Source organism: Lygodium microphyllum, chromosome 9 (assembly GCF_053477565.2).
Source record: "Lygodium microphyllum isolate KBCC chromosome 9, Lygodium_microphyllum_v1.1.10, whole genome shotgun sequence".
NCBI classification, from domain to species: domain Eukaryota; kingdom Viridiplantae; phylum Streptophyta; class Polypodiopsida; order Schizaeales; family Lygodiaceae; genus Lygodium; species Lygodium microphyllum.
The window spans coordinates 120,603,674-120,617,871 of NC_141143.1; the positions used below are offsets into that span (position 1 = coordinate 120,603,674).

General features: G+C 42.6%; 1 pseudogene; it reads left to right on the top strand.

Moving 5' to 3' along the window:
- The first annotated feature begins 605 nt into the window (after positions 1 to 605).
- Positions 606 to 2,717, top strand: LOC148031501 (pentatricopeptide repeat-containing protein At4g38010-like; annotated as a pseudogene).
- Positions 2,718 to 14,198: the final 11,481 nt, after the last annotated feature.

The following is a 14,198-nucleotide window of genomic DNA, read 5'->3' on the forward strand; positions in this document are numbered from 1 at the left end:
TATGATCCTATAGAAAATGGAAAACGCCCCAAGGTCACATGGTGGTTGCTGGCGGGAACTGTGGGGCAATATGTAACTCATCTCCATAGGATGTAGTGCCTTTAATAGAACTCTCTTTAATATGATGAATTGATGTGGAAGCAGGGGTGCATATCATTGTCGAAGCAAGGATGAGTAGAAGATTGCACATTCATATGAAAGCAATAATAGAGCAATATGAAGAAAGAGAAACACTCCTTCAAATGACACATACAATAGGGTGGGGGAGCTCCTCAGAAGGCAAAAACCATTCCGATTGGCCTTTTTCCATTTGGTTGTCCGTCCGCCAGGCTAGTGTGTAAAATTGCCAAAAATGGCTAGTGGTTTTGAGTGGAGAAGCCACACTAGGAACTTTCTCAACAGGATTGGGGTTTTTCCGCAAAACAGGGAAACTCTACCCACACCAACCCACCCGGGGGCGCATGGTGGCGGTGTCGACGACCACCACGTAACCTTGTGGGGGGAGGGGGTGCCCGGGGCTTTTCGGTTTTCTGTAGGACCACAGCCAATGTTGTAACCTAAAAGCCATGAAAAGTGGCGCATGGGCACTCTCTTTAAAAGTAAAAACCTCGATGTTAAACCTCTGAGTTTTTAGGCCCTGTTCTTTGGATCTAAGGAGGTCTCTGTGAATTAAGTAGTCGCCATGCTCCAGCCTGCTGGCTAACTGCATGTCTGGCACGGCCATCCTCCCCTCCTCATTTCTGTACGATGATTGCTTGCAGAAGCACAGCGCCTTTGGATCTTTCTCATCCCGTCACCTCGCCAAAGTCCAAGAAGAAGAAGAACAGGAAGAAAAAGAAGAAGAAGACGAAAGGGGGAGCCATGCTTTCCTCTCACCTGGAAGCCGTACTCTAGAGTTTGGTCATCATTGTAGCATACCATCGCCGTTGTCATCGTCAGCAACTGAAGGACCTAGCAGCTTGTCAGGTTGGGACCTGTTGTGGAAGGACAAGCACCACGATTTTGTAAGGATCAATGGCTCGTACACTACATGCTGGATTCGTGAAGCGTTTACAACGATGCCTCAAGCACTTGAGGAAGCAAGAGAAGAAGAAGAAGAGACGGTGGTACTAGAAATAGAAAAAAATTGTAGAAATAGCAGGATGATAAAGGGAATCCATAACAGGTCACACAAGCAGAAGGTTTCGATCCAGGAGAAAGTGCAGCAGGACACTGGCTGGCCACGCACACTTGTGGCCTCATTAAAAGCTTGTGCCGAGCAGAAAGATCTGCTTAAGGGCAATAGATTACATGCAGAAATTGTTGGGATGGGTTTGCTGGAGACGAACATTTTTATTGGCAATGCCTTAGTCAACATGTATGCCAAATGTGGTTCCCTTGCAAAAGCACAGGCAGTGTTTGACAGACTTCCATATCGTGATGTAGTATCATGGAGTGCACTGATTGCAGGATATGTGCAGGAAGGGCATGGTGAGCTAGCACTGAAGTGTTTTGAGCAGATGCAACTTGAGGGCCTTTGTCCAAATTCAGTTACCTTTATTTGTGTGTTGAAGGCCTGTGGCTCCATACGAGCTGCAGATAAGGGCAAAGAAATACATGATGAGATTGTTAGAGAAAGGTTGCTGGACAAAGACATTGTTGTTGGGACTGCATTGGTAGATATGTACAGCAAATGTGGCTTGCTTGCAAACGCACAAGAAGTGTTTGACAAGCTTCCCTTTCATGATGTGGTCTCATGGAGTGCTTTAATAGCAGGATATACTCAGAATGGTCTTGCTGAGGAAGCAGTGAAGTGCTTTGAACAAATGCAATATGAGGGATTGTCTCCAAATGCATTCACTTACACATGCATATTGAAAGCCTGTGGCAGCATAGGAGCTGCTGATAAGGGCAAAGAGATACACAAGGAGATTGTTCAAAGAGGGTCGCTTGAAAAGAATATGGTTGTTGGCACTGCATTGGTAGACATGTATGCCAAATGTGGCTTACTTGCTAAAGCTCAGGAAGTATTTGACAAGCTCCCAGTTCGAGATGTGGTTTCATGGAGTGCACTCATGACAGGGTATGCCCTGCTTGGAAAGGCTGAAAATGTTTTCCGTTCATTTGACAAAATGATTGGAGAAGGTATTAAACCAGATGTGACCACTTTCACTATTGTTCTAAATGCATGCAACCACACAGGTTTATTGGATAAGGGGCAAATGTACTTTGAAATTGTTCGCACTTGCTATGGTGTCATCCCAACTTTGAAGCACCACACTTGCATGGTTGATCTCTTTGCTCGTGCAGGGCACCTCGAGAAGGCAGTAGGGATGATCAAGGAAATGCCATTTTCTGCTGATTTTGCTTTGTGGCTTATTGTGTTGAATGCCTGTCAAAAATGGGGAAATGTGAAGCTTGGGAGAGTGGCTTTTGAACATGCAGTTCAGTTGGATGAAAAGGAACCTGCAAGTTATGTCTTTATGAGCAATATCTATGCAGATGCTGGTATGCACGAAGAAGCAGACAAGATTGAAGCTATGAGAGTGCAGAAGCAAGCTTGGATGAAGCCAGGACAGTCTTGGTGGACTGATGCGCGTGGAACTGTCCATTCATTTACTGTTGGGTCTTATAAGCATTCCGAAATCAAAATTTTTCATGCAAGGCTAAAATATTTAGGCCATAAAGTGTCACAAGGTGGTTGTTTCCCCGGTTTGCATCAGGTGCCTGAAAGCAGTTCCAGTGTTCCAAAGAACAGTGTGTTATGTGGACATACTGAAAAGTTGGCAATTGCATTTGCCCTTATCAATACACCTAATGGAACACCTGTGCATGTTGTCAAAAATATGCAAATATGTAGTGACTGTCATTCTGCCATATCTCTAATATCAAAAAGAGAGAATCGCATAATTTTTGTGAAGGACACAAGTCGATTTCATGTTTTTGACAATGGGAAGTGTGTCTGTGGGGATTTTTGGTGTTAGTACAACTCCAAGACATCTTTTGTGCTACTTCCAGTGTGGATGTATACTATTCAGACCAGAGAAACTACAGGTTAGTTTTAGAAAATGTGAAATAAATTCATCTTCTTGAACTTCATATGGGATCAAATGATCAACCTTTTAAAACTAGTACACTGATGGCTAGTATTATCTGTGCATCTGGGAAGCATGTAATTATTAGGTAGCAGCATTATCAGTCTGCTCCCATGCAGCTTGTATGGCTTAGGTTAAGAAACAGAAGGGGGTGACAAATTAGGACTCTGAATACAAACTAATTGAACCGCTGCAAGTTGGAACTGACAGCTGATAATCTGGCAGCCAAAGCAAACAGGGTGTTTGCTTTTGAACAGGTTGACTGTTTAGAGGATTGAAATGTGGGGCAACTCTTATTTGAATGGATGGTTCCACTTGCTGGTCATTTGCCGATCATATGGATGCATGCAGTGACACATTCAGCATAAGTGAGCAGGTAATTTTGAACAGCACCTTCGTCTCGTCACCGTTCACTCCAGTTGACTAGAGCAGAAAAGTCACTTAGAATATGGTTTGGACCAAGTAAAGCCTCTTGCCAGATTCCTGGCCACTCCTCTTGAGCTTCCTGTCATACCCTGGCAGATTATGAGCCCCCAGACCCTAGCATAAGCAGCTGCAACGCTTAAAAATTTCAAGTCCAACTGATTAGATGAGTCTCTTGTGTAACGGGTGGACTGAGAAAAACCACTACCAGAATTTAATTGACTCTGCTAGAGCTGACTACCTGGACAATTCCCTGGCTTTGATTCAGGAACCCCAGATTTTCAGACCTATTTTGTTGTGACTTCACTAACAAGTTATCACAGTTTTTATAGTGTGAGAGAGAGCATACTCGACCTGATTGTGACCTTTTCAGGCCCTTGTATTCAGTATAGCCAATTTTTGCATTTGTTTTTGAACCCTATTCAATCTAAATATGTATTTGGTTACTTAAGTATCACAAAATTTTTATAGAGAGAGATTCTCATTCTCTAGAAAATGTGTAAATGGTTGCTCAATACACATCTGGAACATTTAGATCCCGGCAAAAGTCTTGTATAGTGGAAACCGAGGGGAATAGTATAGTGGCAGTAGGAGAGACTCCAAGAAAGGCAAAAAGCCCCATGTGACCGTTGTGGCAGGAAAGAACACCAAAGGGCGACATTTGGTGTTGCAAACCCCAGTTCCTGGGACGTCTTACTCAGGGTATGTAGCTTGTGCAAATCCTTCTTGTCACGTCACTTCATGGCATTGGTTTGCAGGATGATATCAACAATGAAATCCACGAACTTCAACAAGTAGTCCCAAACAAGGTATCCGACCATGTGTGCCTCTCTTCTCGTCAATTCAGGTCAACCTTTATTTCAGAATGGTAGCCTTGGTCATTTGGCCTGTAACAGTCTCCAGAATGAAGCAACAGATCATGATAGCCCACAGTTATCTGGAGGACTCCTGCCTGACAGGGCCTCAAGGCTGTCATGAATGGATTCAATGTGGGCCGGCGGGAGGCTCTGCACAAAAAAAAGCAGCAGCTGGAAGTGAAAATTCTAAAGAGCCTTGCAATGGAGAAGGAATCTGCAACAACAATCCAGACATTGGCAACTCAATTGGCACTGCTGCTACAAACTCTGAAGGAGGCTTCATGGAGGATGATCGAGATGCTTTTTTGGTCTTGCTTCCTGGTGAAGGGTTCAATCACCAGCTGAAAAAGTGCCATGGCCTTTAATTGGTCTGTATCATGGTTCATGTTCTGCCCCTGAAGTGCTTTGAGGCATGCTGTTGGTGCTATAGGGTTTTATCAACCAGGTACTCTCCAAAATTCTTATTTTGCATTCCTGTTTGAATGTAGAGATATGGCTGTCAATGTGTTGGGGTATGAGCAAGGGATACTCCCAATTCCCTGCTTCTCTATAAAACAGAATGGAGTTATTTGACCCTGATGGTCAGAAACCCACTAAGATGCTGGTGTGGGTGCAGTTTTCCAACCTCCCAGATCATATATGTATATTTATGTATGATATTGGGGTGGAGAGCCTATTCAGATATCAACCTGCATTGGCATCCCTAGATTTTGGTTTAGATTGTTCTTAGCAGGAAATCGAAAGAATTTGTGCTTATTAAAAGTGCTACTGGATTGGTAATGGGAATACACGAGATTATCTATAGAAATCTTCCAAATGCATGCTTTTAAGTGCTCGATGCAGGGGTATTTTTATCTGAGATTGCTTGCAATTGAACAAAGAGGAAAAGGAAGATGATCAATCACCTCTGGCGGACAAGGAAGACCAGGTCTTCCCGAATACCCCTCTTCAAATCAAGAATCCTCTGAAAGCTCTGATGAGGAAGATTATGTTAATAATGCTTGATTTTTCCAGGATTAAGACATGGCTGATGATTAGCTAGAGAAAGAGGTCAATAATAATTATTTGGAATGACCAGTGAAAGCAAGCCTCAATACTCAGTTGAGGAGGAATCTCTACCCAAAAAGAAGGAAGCAGATATCCAACAACAAAGCAAGTCTCAATGGCATCTCCAAATATTACATTGGGTTTGTGCAAAATATCCGATTGCAAGTGGAGAAACAACTTTGGGTTATTGACATAAGAAGGGCGACCATGGTCTTGAAGATTTAAGGACTTGATCGATGACAATAGTCCCATTCCTTTTGTCTCTCTTCTCTCTTCCCTTTTGTCTTTAATAGTCCCATCCCTAAAAAACTTTACTAGGACCCAAAAAGTAGCGTTTTGACTTTTATAGTTTTTAAAGTTTGAGAAAATTTTTAAATATATTTACATATTCTTTTCACGTATTCCTTCCTTTTTGCTGTTTTTGTCTTTTCTTTCTTTTCTCATCCCATCTCTTTTTTCCTTTGTCTACTTATGTGCCATTTGAGAAGCTTGAGATATTCGTTCAATTGCAAGGTGGGTTAAAAACCCCACTCTACCAACTCCCCCCACAACTTGGCACGCCCCCTCCCTCTGCACTTGCACTCTTTACGCACTCAACACGGCACAGAAAGGTAACACGATATGTGAGATTAAGGTATACTCTTGTATTATTCAATCAAAGAAGGGGTACAACATAGGCACATCCCAGGACTACACCCTCGTGACGCCGCACATAAGAGGGTTCACCACTGGGTATAAGGAATCACACGTAGAGTGGAAACAAGGCAGGGCTTTGAGTCACTACTACTCCCTATATAGGTGTTTCTGGTAATGCCATGGTATAGCTACAAAGCCCTTATACTCACCCTTACTTACTGGATTGCTGTCCTCAGCAATCTAAGGGCAGTGTTTATTTTTGACTCATCTGGGGTCTTAACACAGTTTTTTTTAACAAGTTGGCTAGTGTTTGCCAGTCTATATGACCGAGGGGTCTTAATGCAATCTATACAATCAGATTGGTCAATGTCTGCCACACTAGGACTTGGAGGTCTTAACACAGCCGTTTCTAGCAAGCTGGTCAGTGTATGCTCATCTAGATGTGTTTAGGGCTTTGTTGGATTTATTAGTGTTGGGATTACTATGCGAATCCACCCTCGACTCAATTGCATTTGAGTGGAGGCGTTGTGGGCCTATGATTGAGAACCGCTTGTTTGTTGGAGAAGCTCAAGGGGCATTGGAAGGAGTAGTGGGGTTCTCCTTGAGCCAAAGGGCGAAGGTGTCTTTGCCGCGCTCACGAGCCTCCGTTTCTAAAATCCAAGTGGCTTCCTTGAGGGGACGCTTGCGCCACTTTGTGAGGTACTTGAGGTATTCTCTTTGTTCCTGGCGTCGGAGGAATGCTTCTATTTCAAAGGGGCCGTTGGAATGGAGCATTGGTACGCGTCGTCCCCATTGGTTATCGGGATAGAACCTGCGCAAAAGACGAGTATGAAAAGCATTATGGACACATACACTGTCTGGCAGGTTGAGTTAGTAGGTGACTTCATTCAACACTTGAGTGATTCGATAGGGTCCATAGTAGCGGTGGTTGAACTTGGGGGTCATGTTCTTGGGAAGTGACATATTCTTAGAGCTGACTAGGATCATGTCGCCTTTGGTGAATAGTACGGCTTTCCTCTTCTTGTTGGCGTGCTCAGTCATGGTGATCTCTGAATTTCTTTAGGAACTTCTCTGCATCTTGATCTTCTGCTTTGGCCGCTCCTGATGCCAAGGCCAGTGGGGTAATGACTTCTTTGCATGTGGCCAATTCAAAGGGCGTGTAACCCGTGGCCGAGTGGATGGAGCTGTTGTAATGGAATTCCAAGACATCAAGGTACAAGGCCCAATCTTTTTGATCCACTCGAGCATAGCTTTTGAGGTAATCTTCAATGCCTTGGTTGACTCTCTCTATTTGTCCATCTATTTCAGAGTGGAAGGATGAGGAGAATCTCAACTGTGTTTTCAGGGTCTTGAAGAGTTCATTCTACATGTCGCTCATGAATCTTCCATCTCTGTCTGATACTATAGCCAAGGGTAAGCTATGGAGTTTGAATACATGTGTGAAGAAGAGGCGGGCTACCTCCTTAGCGTTTAGTGGTGGTTTGGCCGGGATGAAGTGGGCTTGCTTGGAGAAGTAGTCCACCACTACAAAGATGATTGTGTACCCATGGGATTCGGGAAGTTCCACAATGAAATCCATACTGATGACATCCCATGGGCAGTTTGGTATGGGCAATGGCAAGTAATCCTGCTAGCTTTGAGCGTGGTGCTTTTACAAGTTGGCAAGTGGGGCAGGTTTTGATGTAGTCGATGACTTCCTCCATGTTGGGCCAAAAGAATTGCTTTCTAAGGGCCTCCAAGGTTTTGCTTTGTCCCTTGTGTCCTCCAAGTTTACCATCGTGTATTTCATGGAGGATGAGTTTCTTTAGCTCCACATTGTTGGGGATATACAATCTTTTGCCTACAAATAGGATACCCTCCTCGAGGGTGTACATTCCATGCGGGGTTCTGCTAGCTTCCACATCTTTGATAATTTTGTGCATCTTGTGGTCTTGTTCGAAGGCCTCCTTGACTAACTCCATGAAGTTGCTATTGACCACATTAACGGCTTTCAAGTCAGCTTTACAGCTTAGGGCATCTGCTATCTTGTTGGTGGAGCCGCGCTTGTGTTTAATCTCTAGGTTAAATTTTGCTAGGAAATCTAGCCAGTGAGCTTGCTTTGCCGATAGCTTGGGCTGTGATTGGAAGTATTTGAGGGAGATATTGTCTGTGAAGACTACTGTGTGCTTGTCTTGAATATAATGCTTCCATTTTCTGAGGCAGTGGATGACTGCCAGCATCTCTTTCTCATGTGTACTCCACCTTGTTTCAGCATTTGTGAATTTCTTGGACTCATAAGCTATGGGGTAGCCTTCTTGCACCAGTACACCTCCGATGCCATAATCAGATGCATTTGTGGAGATCTCGAAGGGTTTGGTGAAATTCGGTACCTTCAAGACGGGAGTTTGACTCATGCATTTCTTCATCTGCTCAAAAGCTTCATGTTGCACACTCCCCCATGTAAAAGAGTTATCTTCTTTGGTGAGATGGGAGAGGGGGGTAGTGATGAGGTTGTAATCCTTGATGAACCTCCGACAAAATACTGTGAAGCTGAGGAACTCTCACACTTCTCTTACAGTTTTTAGTACGGGCCATTTTTGGAAAGCTTCCACTTTCTTAGGATTCACTTTGATACCAGTTGCTCCTACAACGAAGCCTAAAAATTCCAACTCCTTTACTGCAAACTCACATTTTTCAGGTTTGGCATATAGCTAATGTTGCCGCAGCTTCTCAAAGACAAATCGTAAGTGCTGCTTGTGTTCTTTTAAGGTTTTGCTATAGACTAGTAGATCATCAATATAGATAATGACAAAGACATCTATCTCAGGTCTAAAGACTCCATCCATGAGGCCACAAAATGCGCCTGGTCCATTACTTAGTTCGAATCCTAAGACTAACCACTCAAAACTACCATATCGGGTGCGAAAGGCTGTTTTAGGGATATCTTCTTCTGCTGTGCGGATCTGATGGTAACTTGATCTAAGGTCTATGCGGCTAAAGTACTAGGCTCCGTGTAATCTATCTAAGAGGTCCTCCACTAGGGGGGTCAAGTATTTGTTTTTTATGGTGATTTTGTTAAGGGCCCTATAATCTACACAAAGTCTAAGTTCCCCATTCTTCTTCTTGACAAATAACACTGGGGCACTAAAGGGGATCTACTGGGGCAGATAAAACCTTGTTCCTCTAATTCATGCAATTGCTTTTTTAGTTCCATGAGTTCGTTGTGGTTCATGTGGTAGGGTGCTCGGGTTGGTGAGGCAGATCTTGGAATCAATTCAATCTTATGATCCACATCTCGTCTGGGTGGTAGGCCCTTTGGTAGCTGCGATGGCATTACATCTTTGAATGCTTCAAGTATCTTTGCCACCTCTGTGTTGTTGCTCTGATTTTTGGGCTTTTTGCTGTCTTCTTGCCCAATGGGTCGGATCATACACAAGTAGACCATATCTCCTTGCTTGACTGATTTCTCTACTTGCTTGGCACTACACGTCATCATACGTGGCATGATAATGGTCCTTTGGACTGGTGTTGCTTGGGTTGGACCTCTTGGTTGATTTGCACTTGGCTTCACTGTTTTGGCATGAGACTCCTGGCTTATTCTCCTTCATTTGTACTTTGATTGGAGTCCTGCAAGGTAATTGCATTCTTTCACAGGGTACTTTGACGCCTTCTCCTTGCATATCTAGCATCGTCTCATTCACTCCTTTCCCAAACATTGCAATGACATATTTGTCATAGAATTCCAAGCCTAGGATCACTTCAAAATCATCCATAGGGATTACTAAGAAGTTGAGTTTTGCTTTCCATTTTCCAGCTTCTACTTGCACTACAAAGACTTGTTTCACTTCTTTGGTCCTTCTGGGGCCTTAGATAGTTTCAATCCATGTTTGGTTGCGCACTATGGGGTAATGAAGTTGTGCGTGGCTCTTGTATCCACCATGATGGCTTGATTCCCTTCGCTCACTCTGCCTTTGATGTATAGGTGGTGGATTGTTGCTACTCGGGTTGCCATGCATTGGGGTTGTGCGCTGACTGTCCCCACCCTTGGGTGGTCCATGCTTTCATCACTTCCGCTTGGGATTTCTTGGATATGCAGTGGTTGTGGTTTTTCTCCTCTATATGCGCTAGTGGCGTTCACCCTCGACCCGCTTGATGAGGCTGCATCTTCCACAGGGCGTCTGTTTTGGTAGTGTGGACCCTCGCATCTGAAGCATATGATTCCGATGGAAGGGCTTGGGGGTCTCCACCATGTTATATTTGATCTTGTAGGTCCATATGATGCATTGGGAGTTGGCCTGTAATGGTTGTTTCCCCATCTTCCTGTTGCTCCTCTTGGTACCAATGCGGATTGCGACGCAGTCGGGGTGGTATTGGGGGTTTGGCTCTACGTGTCCGTGAATGGCCCTCTAGGGGCATTGGGCCTCGGGGTCCATGAATTGTTGTTGAGGTTGGTGTTGAATCTGTTTTGGTTCCCCTAGGCCATTCTCCTGCCTTCTAGGTCCACTAGTCTTTCGGCAATTCTCATGGCTTCTGCTAAGCTGGTTGGCTCCTGTCTCTCCACGTCCCTTCTAGCCCATTCTTGCATCCCAAATAAAAATCCATGTAATTTTGTGTCAGTATCCATGTTTGGTAGTTGCAACATAATCTACCTATATTTGCTGACGTATTCCTTCATCTTCCCTTGTGTTTGTTTGAGGTTCCTCCATTCGTCTCTCACTTTGAATTTCTCCATCTTTGGAACGAAGTAGTCTTTAAGTTCTTCCTGGAGTTCTTCCCATGAAAGATGGTGTGGCCCTGCTCTTGCTCCAGCAGGTACCAACTAGCAGTATCCTCCTCCAAGTAAATGGTTGCCACTTCCACCTTCCTATCTTTGGTTATTCGGGCATACTTCAAGTATCTATCCACCTCCACTTCTTCAGGACCAGCCCATCTCTCTCCCCTTTATACTTGGTGGGTTGGGGCATCTTGAATTTTCCATAGTCATCTTCTGAATTATCACTGTCTTCTTTTTCCCTTTGGTTGTGCTTCTTATCCTTCTTCTTGTCCCTCCTCTTGTTTCCTGCTTCTACTACCTTCTCCTTTTCTTTCCTTGTATCTTGCGTCCTCCTAGATGCCTCCTCTCTACCCATTCTATCCATCTCCTCTTGCATTTTGTGTCTTTTCTCCTCTTCTTGTTGCTGTAACACCCAATCTCTATAGCCCTGCTCCACCTCTAGTTTCCTCCTTTTCTCTTCCTCTTTCTTCATCTGCATGTTCCTCCAAATTGACTCCAGCATGCCTGACATGCCCTCTAACTGCCTTTCTAATCCGACTACCTTCTCTTCTTGGGCTACTCTCCATTCTTGCCCTCTACTCTTTTTCCTCTCCTCCAATGTTGGGAGGGTGACATTCTCCCTCTCGTCCTCCATGTGGTTTGGTAGTATTGTCGGCGTGGGGAGGCCGCGTTGTGGTCGGCGCGGGGATGCCGTGTCTTGCATTTGGTGGTGGTGTTCGTGCCGCGGGGAATCCGCGTCATGTCTTTAGATGGTGGGTGGTGTCGGGGTTGGGACGTCACGTTGGGGCCGACGCAACAGGGGTCGATACAACGCGGGGCGTCGTGACACGGGACGTCACGATGTGGGTCATTACGACTTCGTTCTCTTCGGGGCACTGGATCTTCTCTCCTGCTTCCATGAGCACTCCTTCACTTTGAGCAAGAGTTGCTTTGATCCCAAGTGATGCACTTACACTCGTTATGGACTCAACACAGCACATGAAGGTAACACGATATGTGAGATCAAGGTATACTCTTGTATTATTCAATCAAAGAAGTAGTATAACATAGGCACATCCCAGGACTACACCCTTGTGACGTCGCACATAAGAGGGTTCACCACTGGGTATAGGGAATCACATGTAGAGTGGAAACAAGGCAGGGCTTTGAGTCACTACTACTCCCTATATACGTGTTTCTGGTGATAACACCATGGTATCACTACAAAGCCCTTACAATCACCCCCTCCACCAAAAAAAAAAAAAAAAAACCTCACTCCACCCAATGCGACCTTGACTACAAAGGTAAGCTTTGCAAGTAAACATTTATACAGAAACGTTTTTCTTGAACCACCTGGACCATCCAAGTAAAATGTTGTACAAATTTCACAAAAGACCCTACAACATTTTACTTGGATGGTCCAGGTGGTTCAAGAAAAACGTTTCTGTATAAATGTTTACTTGCAAAGCTTACCTTTGTAGTCAAGGTCGCATTGGGTGGAGTGAGTTTTTTTTTTTTTTTTTTTTTTTGGTGGAGGGGGTGGTTGTAAGGGCTTTGTAGTGATACCATGGTGTTATCACCAGAAACACGTATATAGGGAGTAGTAGTGACTTAAGACCTAAATTTCACAAATCCAACTTAGTTGAATTAGGTCTTAAGATGCAACTTAAGAACTAAATTTCACAAAAGACCTAATTCAACTAAGTTGGATTTGTTGTAAAAGTTGCATCTTAAGATTGGTACAATTTGGGTGTGTTTTGGTATATTTTTTGAATCTTTTACATAATTTGAGGTGTGAAATTATAGCAGTGATATATTTATAGATATCTATTAGATCGATCATCTAGAGAAAAAGGTAGTTGTTTGAGCAACCATAATAATTTATAAATTGAGTAAATATCCATTTCAGACAATCATCCTTAGAAATTGCTTCCATGAACATATTACAACAAGATTATGTGATGAAAAATGTAATTATTTGAGCCAAAATTTAAGATACAATCCAAACACTAATAAAAATATGGTAAATATTAAAGAGGATTCTGATTGATTTACAGCTATAAATGAGCTCAAAATGCATTTTTTGGATCCTTTTTAGTATAAGCATCACCTCTTTATGACCTCTTGAGTAAAAGTCGCAGCCTTTTCAAGGTAGAATTTTCATAAAGACCCTACAGCACATGCCCAAACCTAATTCAACTAAGTTGAATTGGTTGCAAAAGTTGCACCAAAAGGTCATACTGTATCACTCCATACATTAAAAAAGGGTGATCTCTATACCCAAAATGACTAAGAAAGGCCTTGTAAGCTCATCTATTGTCTTAAAACTATTAGAATCCTCACAAAAAAATCATGCTTTGCAACTCATCGTATTTTTATTAGTTTTTCATCGATTTCTCTAATTTTTGCTTAAGATTTAATATTTTTCTCTAGACATTTACTATTATCCTATTTTTAACATTTATTTGGTGGTTCAAACAACTACATTTTTCTCTAAGTGATTGATCTCATTGGTGTCTAAAAATATATTAGTCCTACAATTGCACACCTCAAAACATGCTGTACATGAAGAAAATTTGTCAAAAAGTATCAGTATCCTATGATGTGCACAGAGGCCACTCTACCAACTCCCCCACAACTTGGCACCCCCCCGCTCCCAAAAGAAAACCTCACTCCACCCAATGCGACCTTGACTACAAAGCTTTGCAGGTAAACATTTATACAAAAATGTTTTTCTTGAACCTCCTGGACCATCGAAGTAAAATGTGTATAAATTTCACAAAAGACCCTACAACACACGCTCAAACCTAATTCAACTAAGTTGGATTGGTTGTAAAAGTTGCATTTTAAGATTGGTACAATTTGGGTGTTTTTTGGTATATTTTTTGAATATTTAACATGATTTGAGTTGTGAAATTATAGCAGTGATATATTTATAGATATCTATTAGATCGATCATCTAGAGAAAAAGGTAGTTGTTTGAGCAACCATAATAATTTTTAAATTGAGTAAATATTCAAAAAATTATTGAAACTTTGGAGTTTTAGCATTAAAGTTTGAAGCATATTACCATATTTGCCCATACAATGTATACAATCTTCGTTAGGTAAAAGGATATATACACTTTGGGATCCTTTTTAATACAAAGCACTTAAATATTCTTCCATTGAGTATATATATTCCCTTTTGTACTATAGTGTTAGACTCAATCTATTGCATTTCAATATAGGAACAAAAGGTGGTTAATCACCTCATTGCATGTGCACAATTAGAACCTATGATTGTAATCAATAGCAAAACAATATAAAGAGGATATTTCAATCCCAACAGATAGAGACACTTATTTCAATAAAAATAATTCATCTTATTAGTAAATACATATGTTCATCGATGCTATGAGAAGCTTAAGAACACCTATTTTTTTGCTTT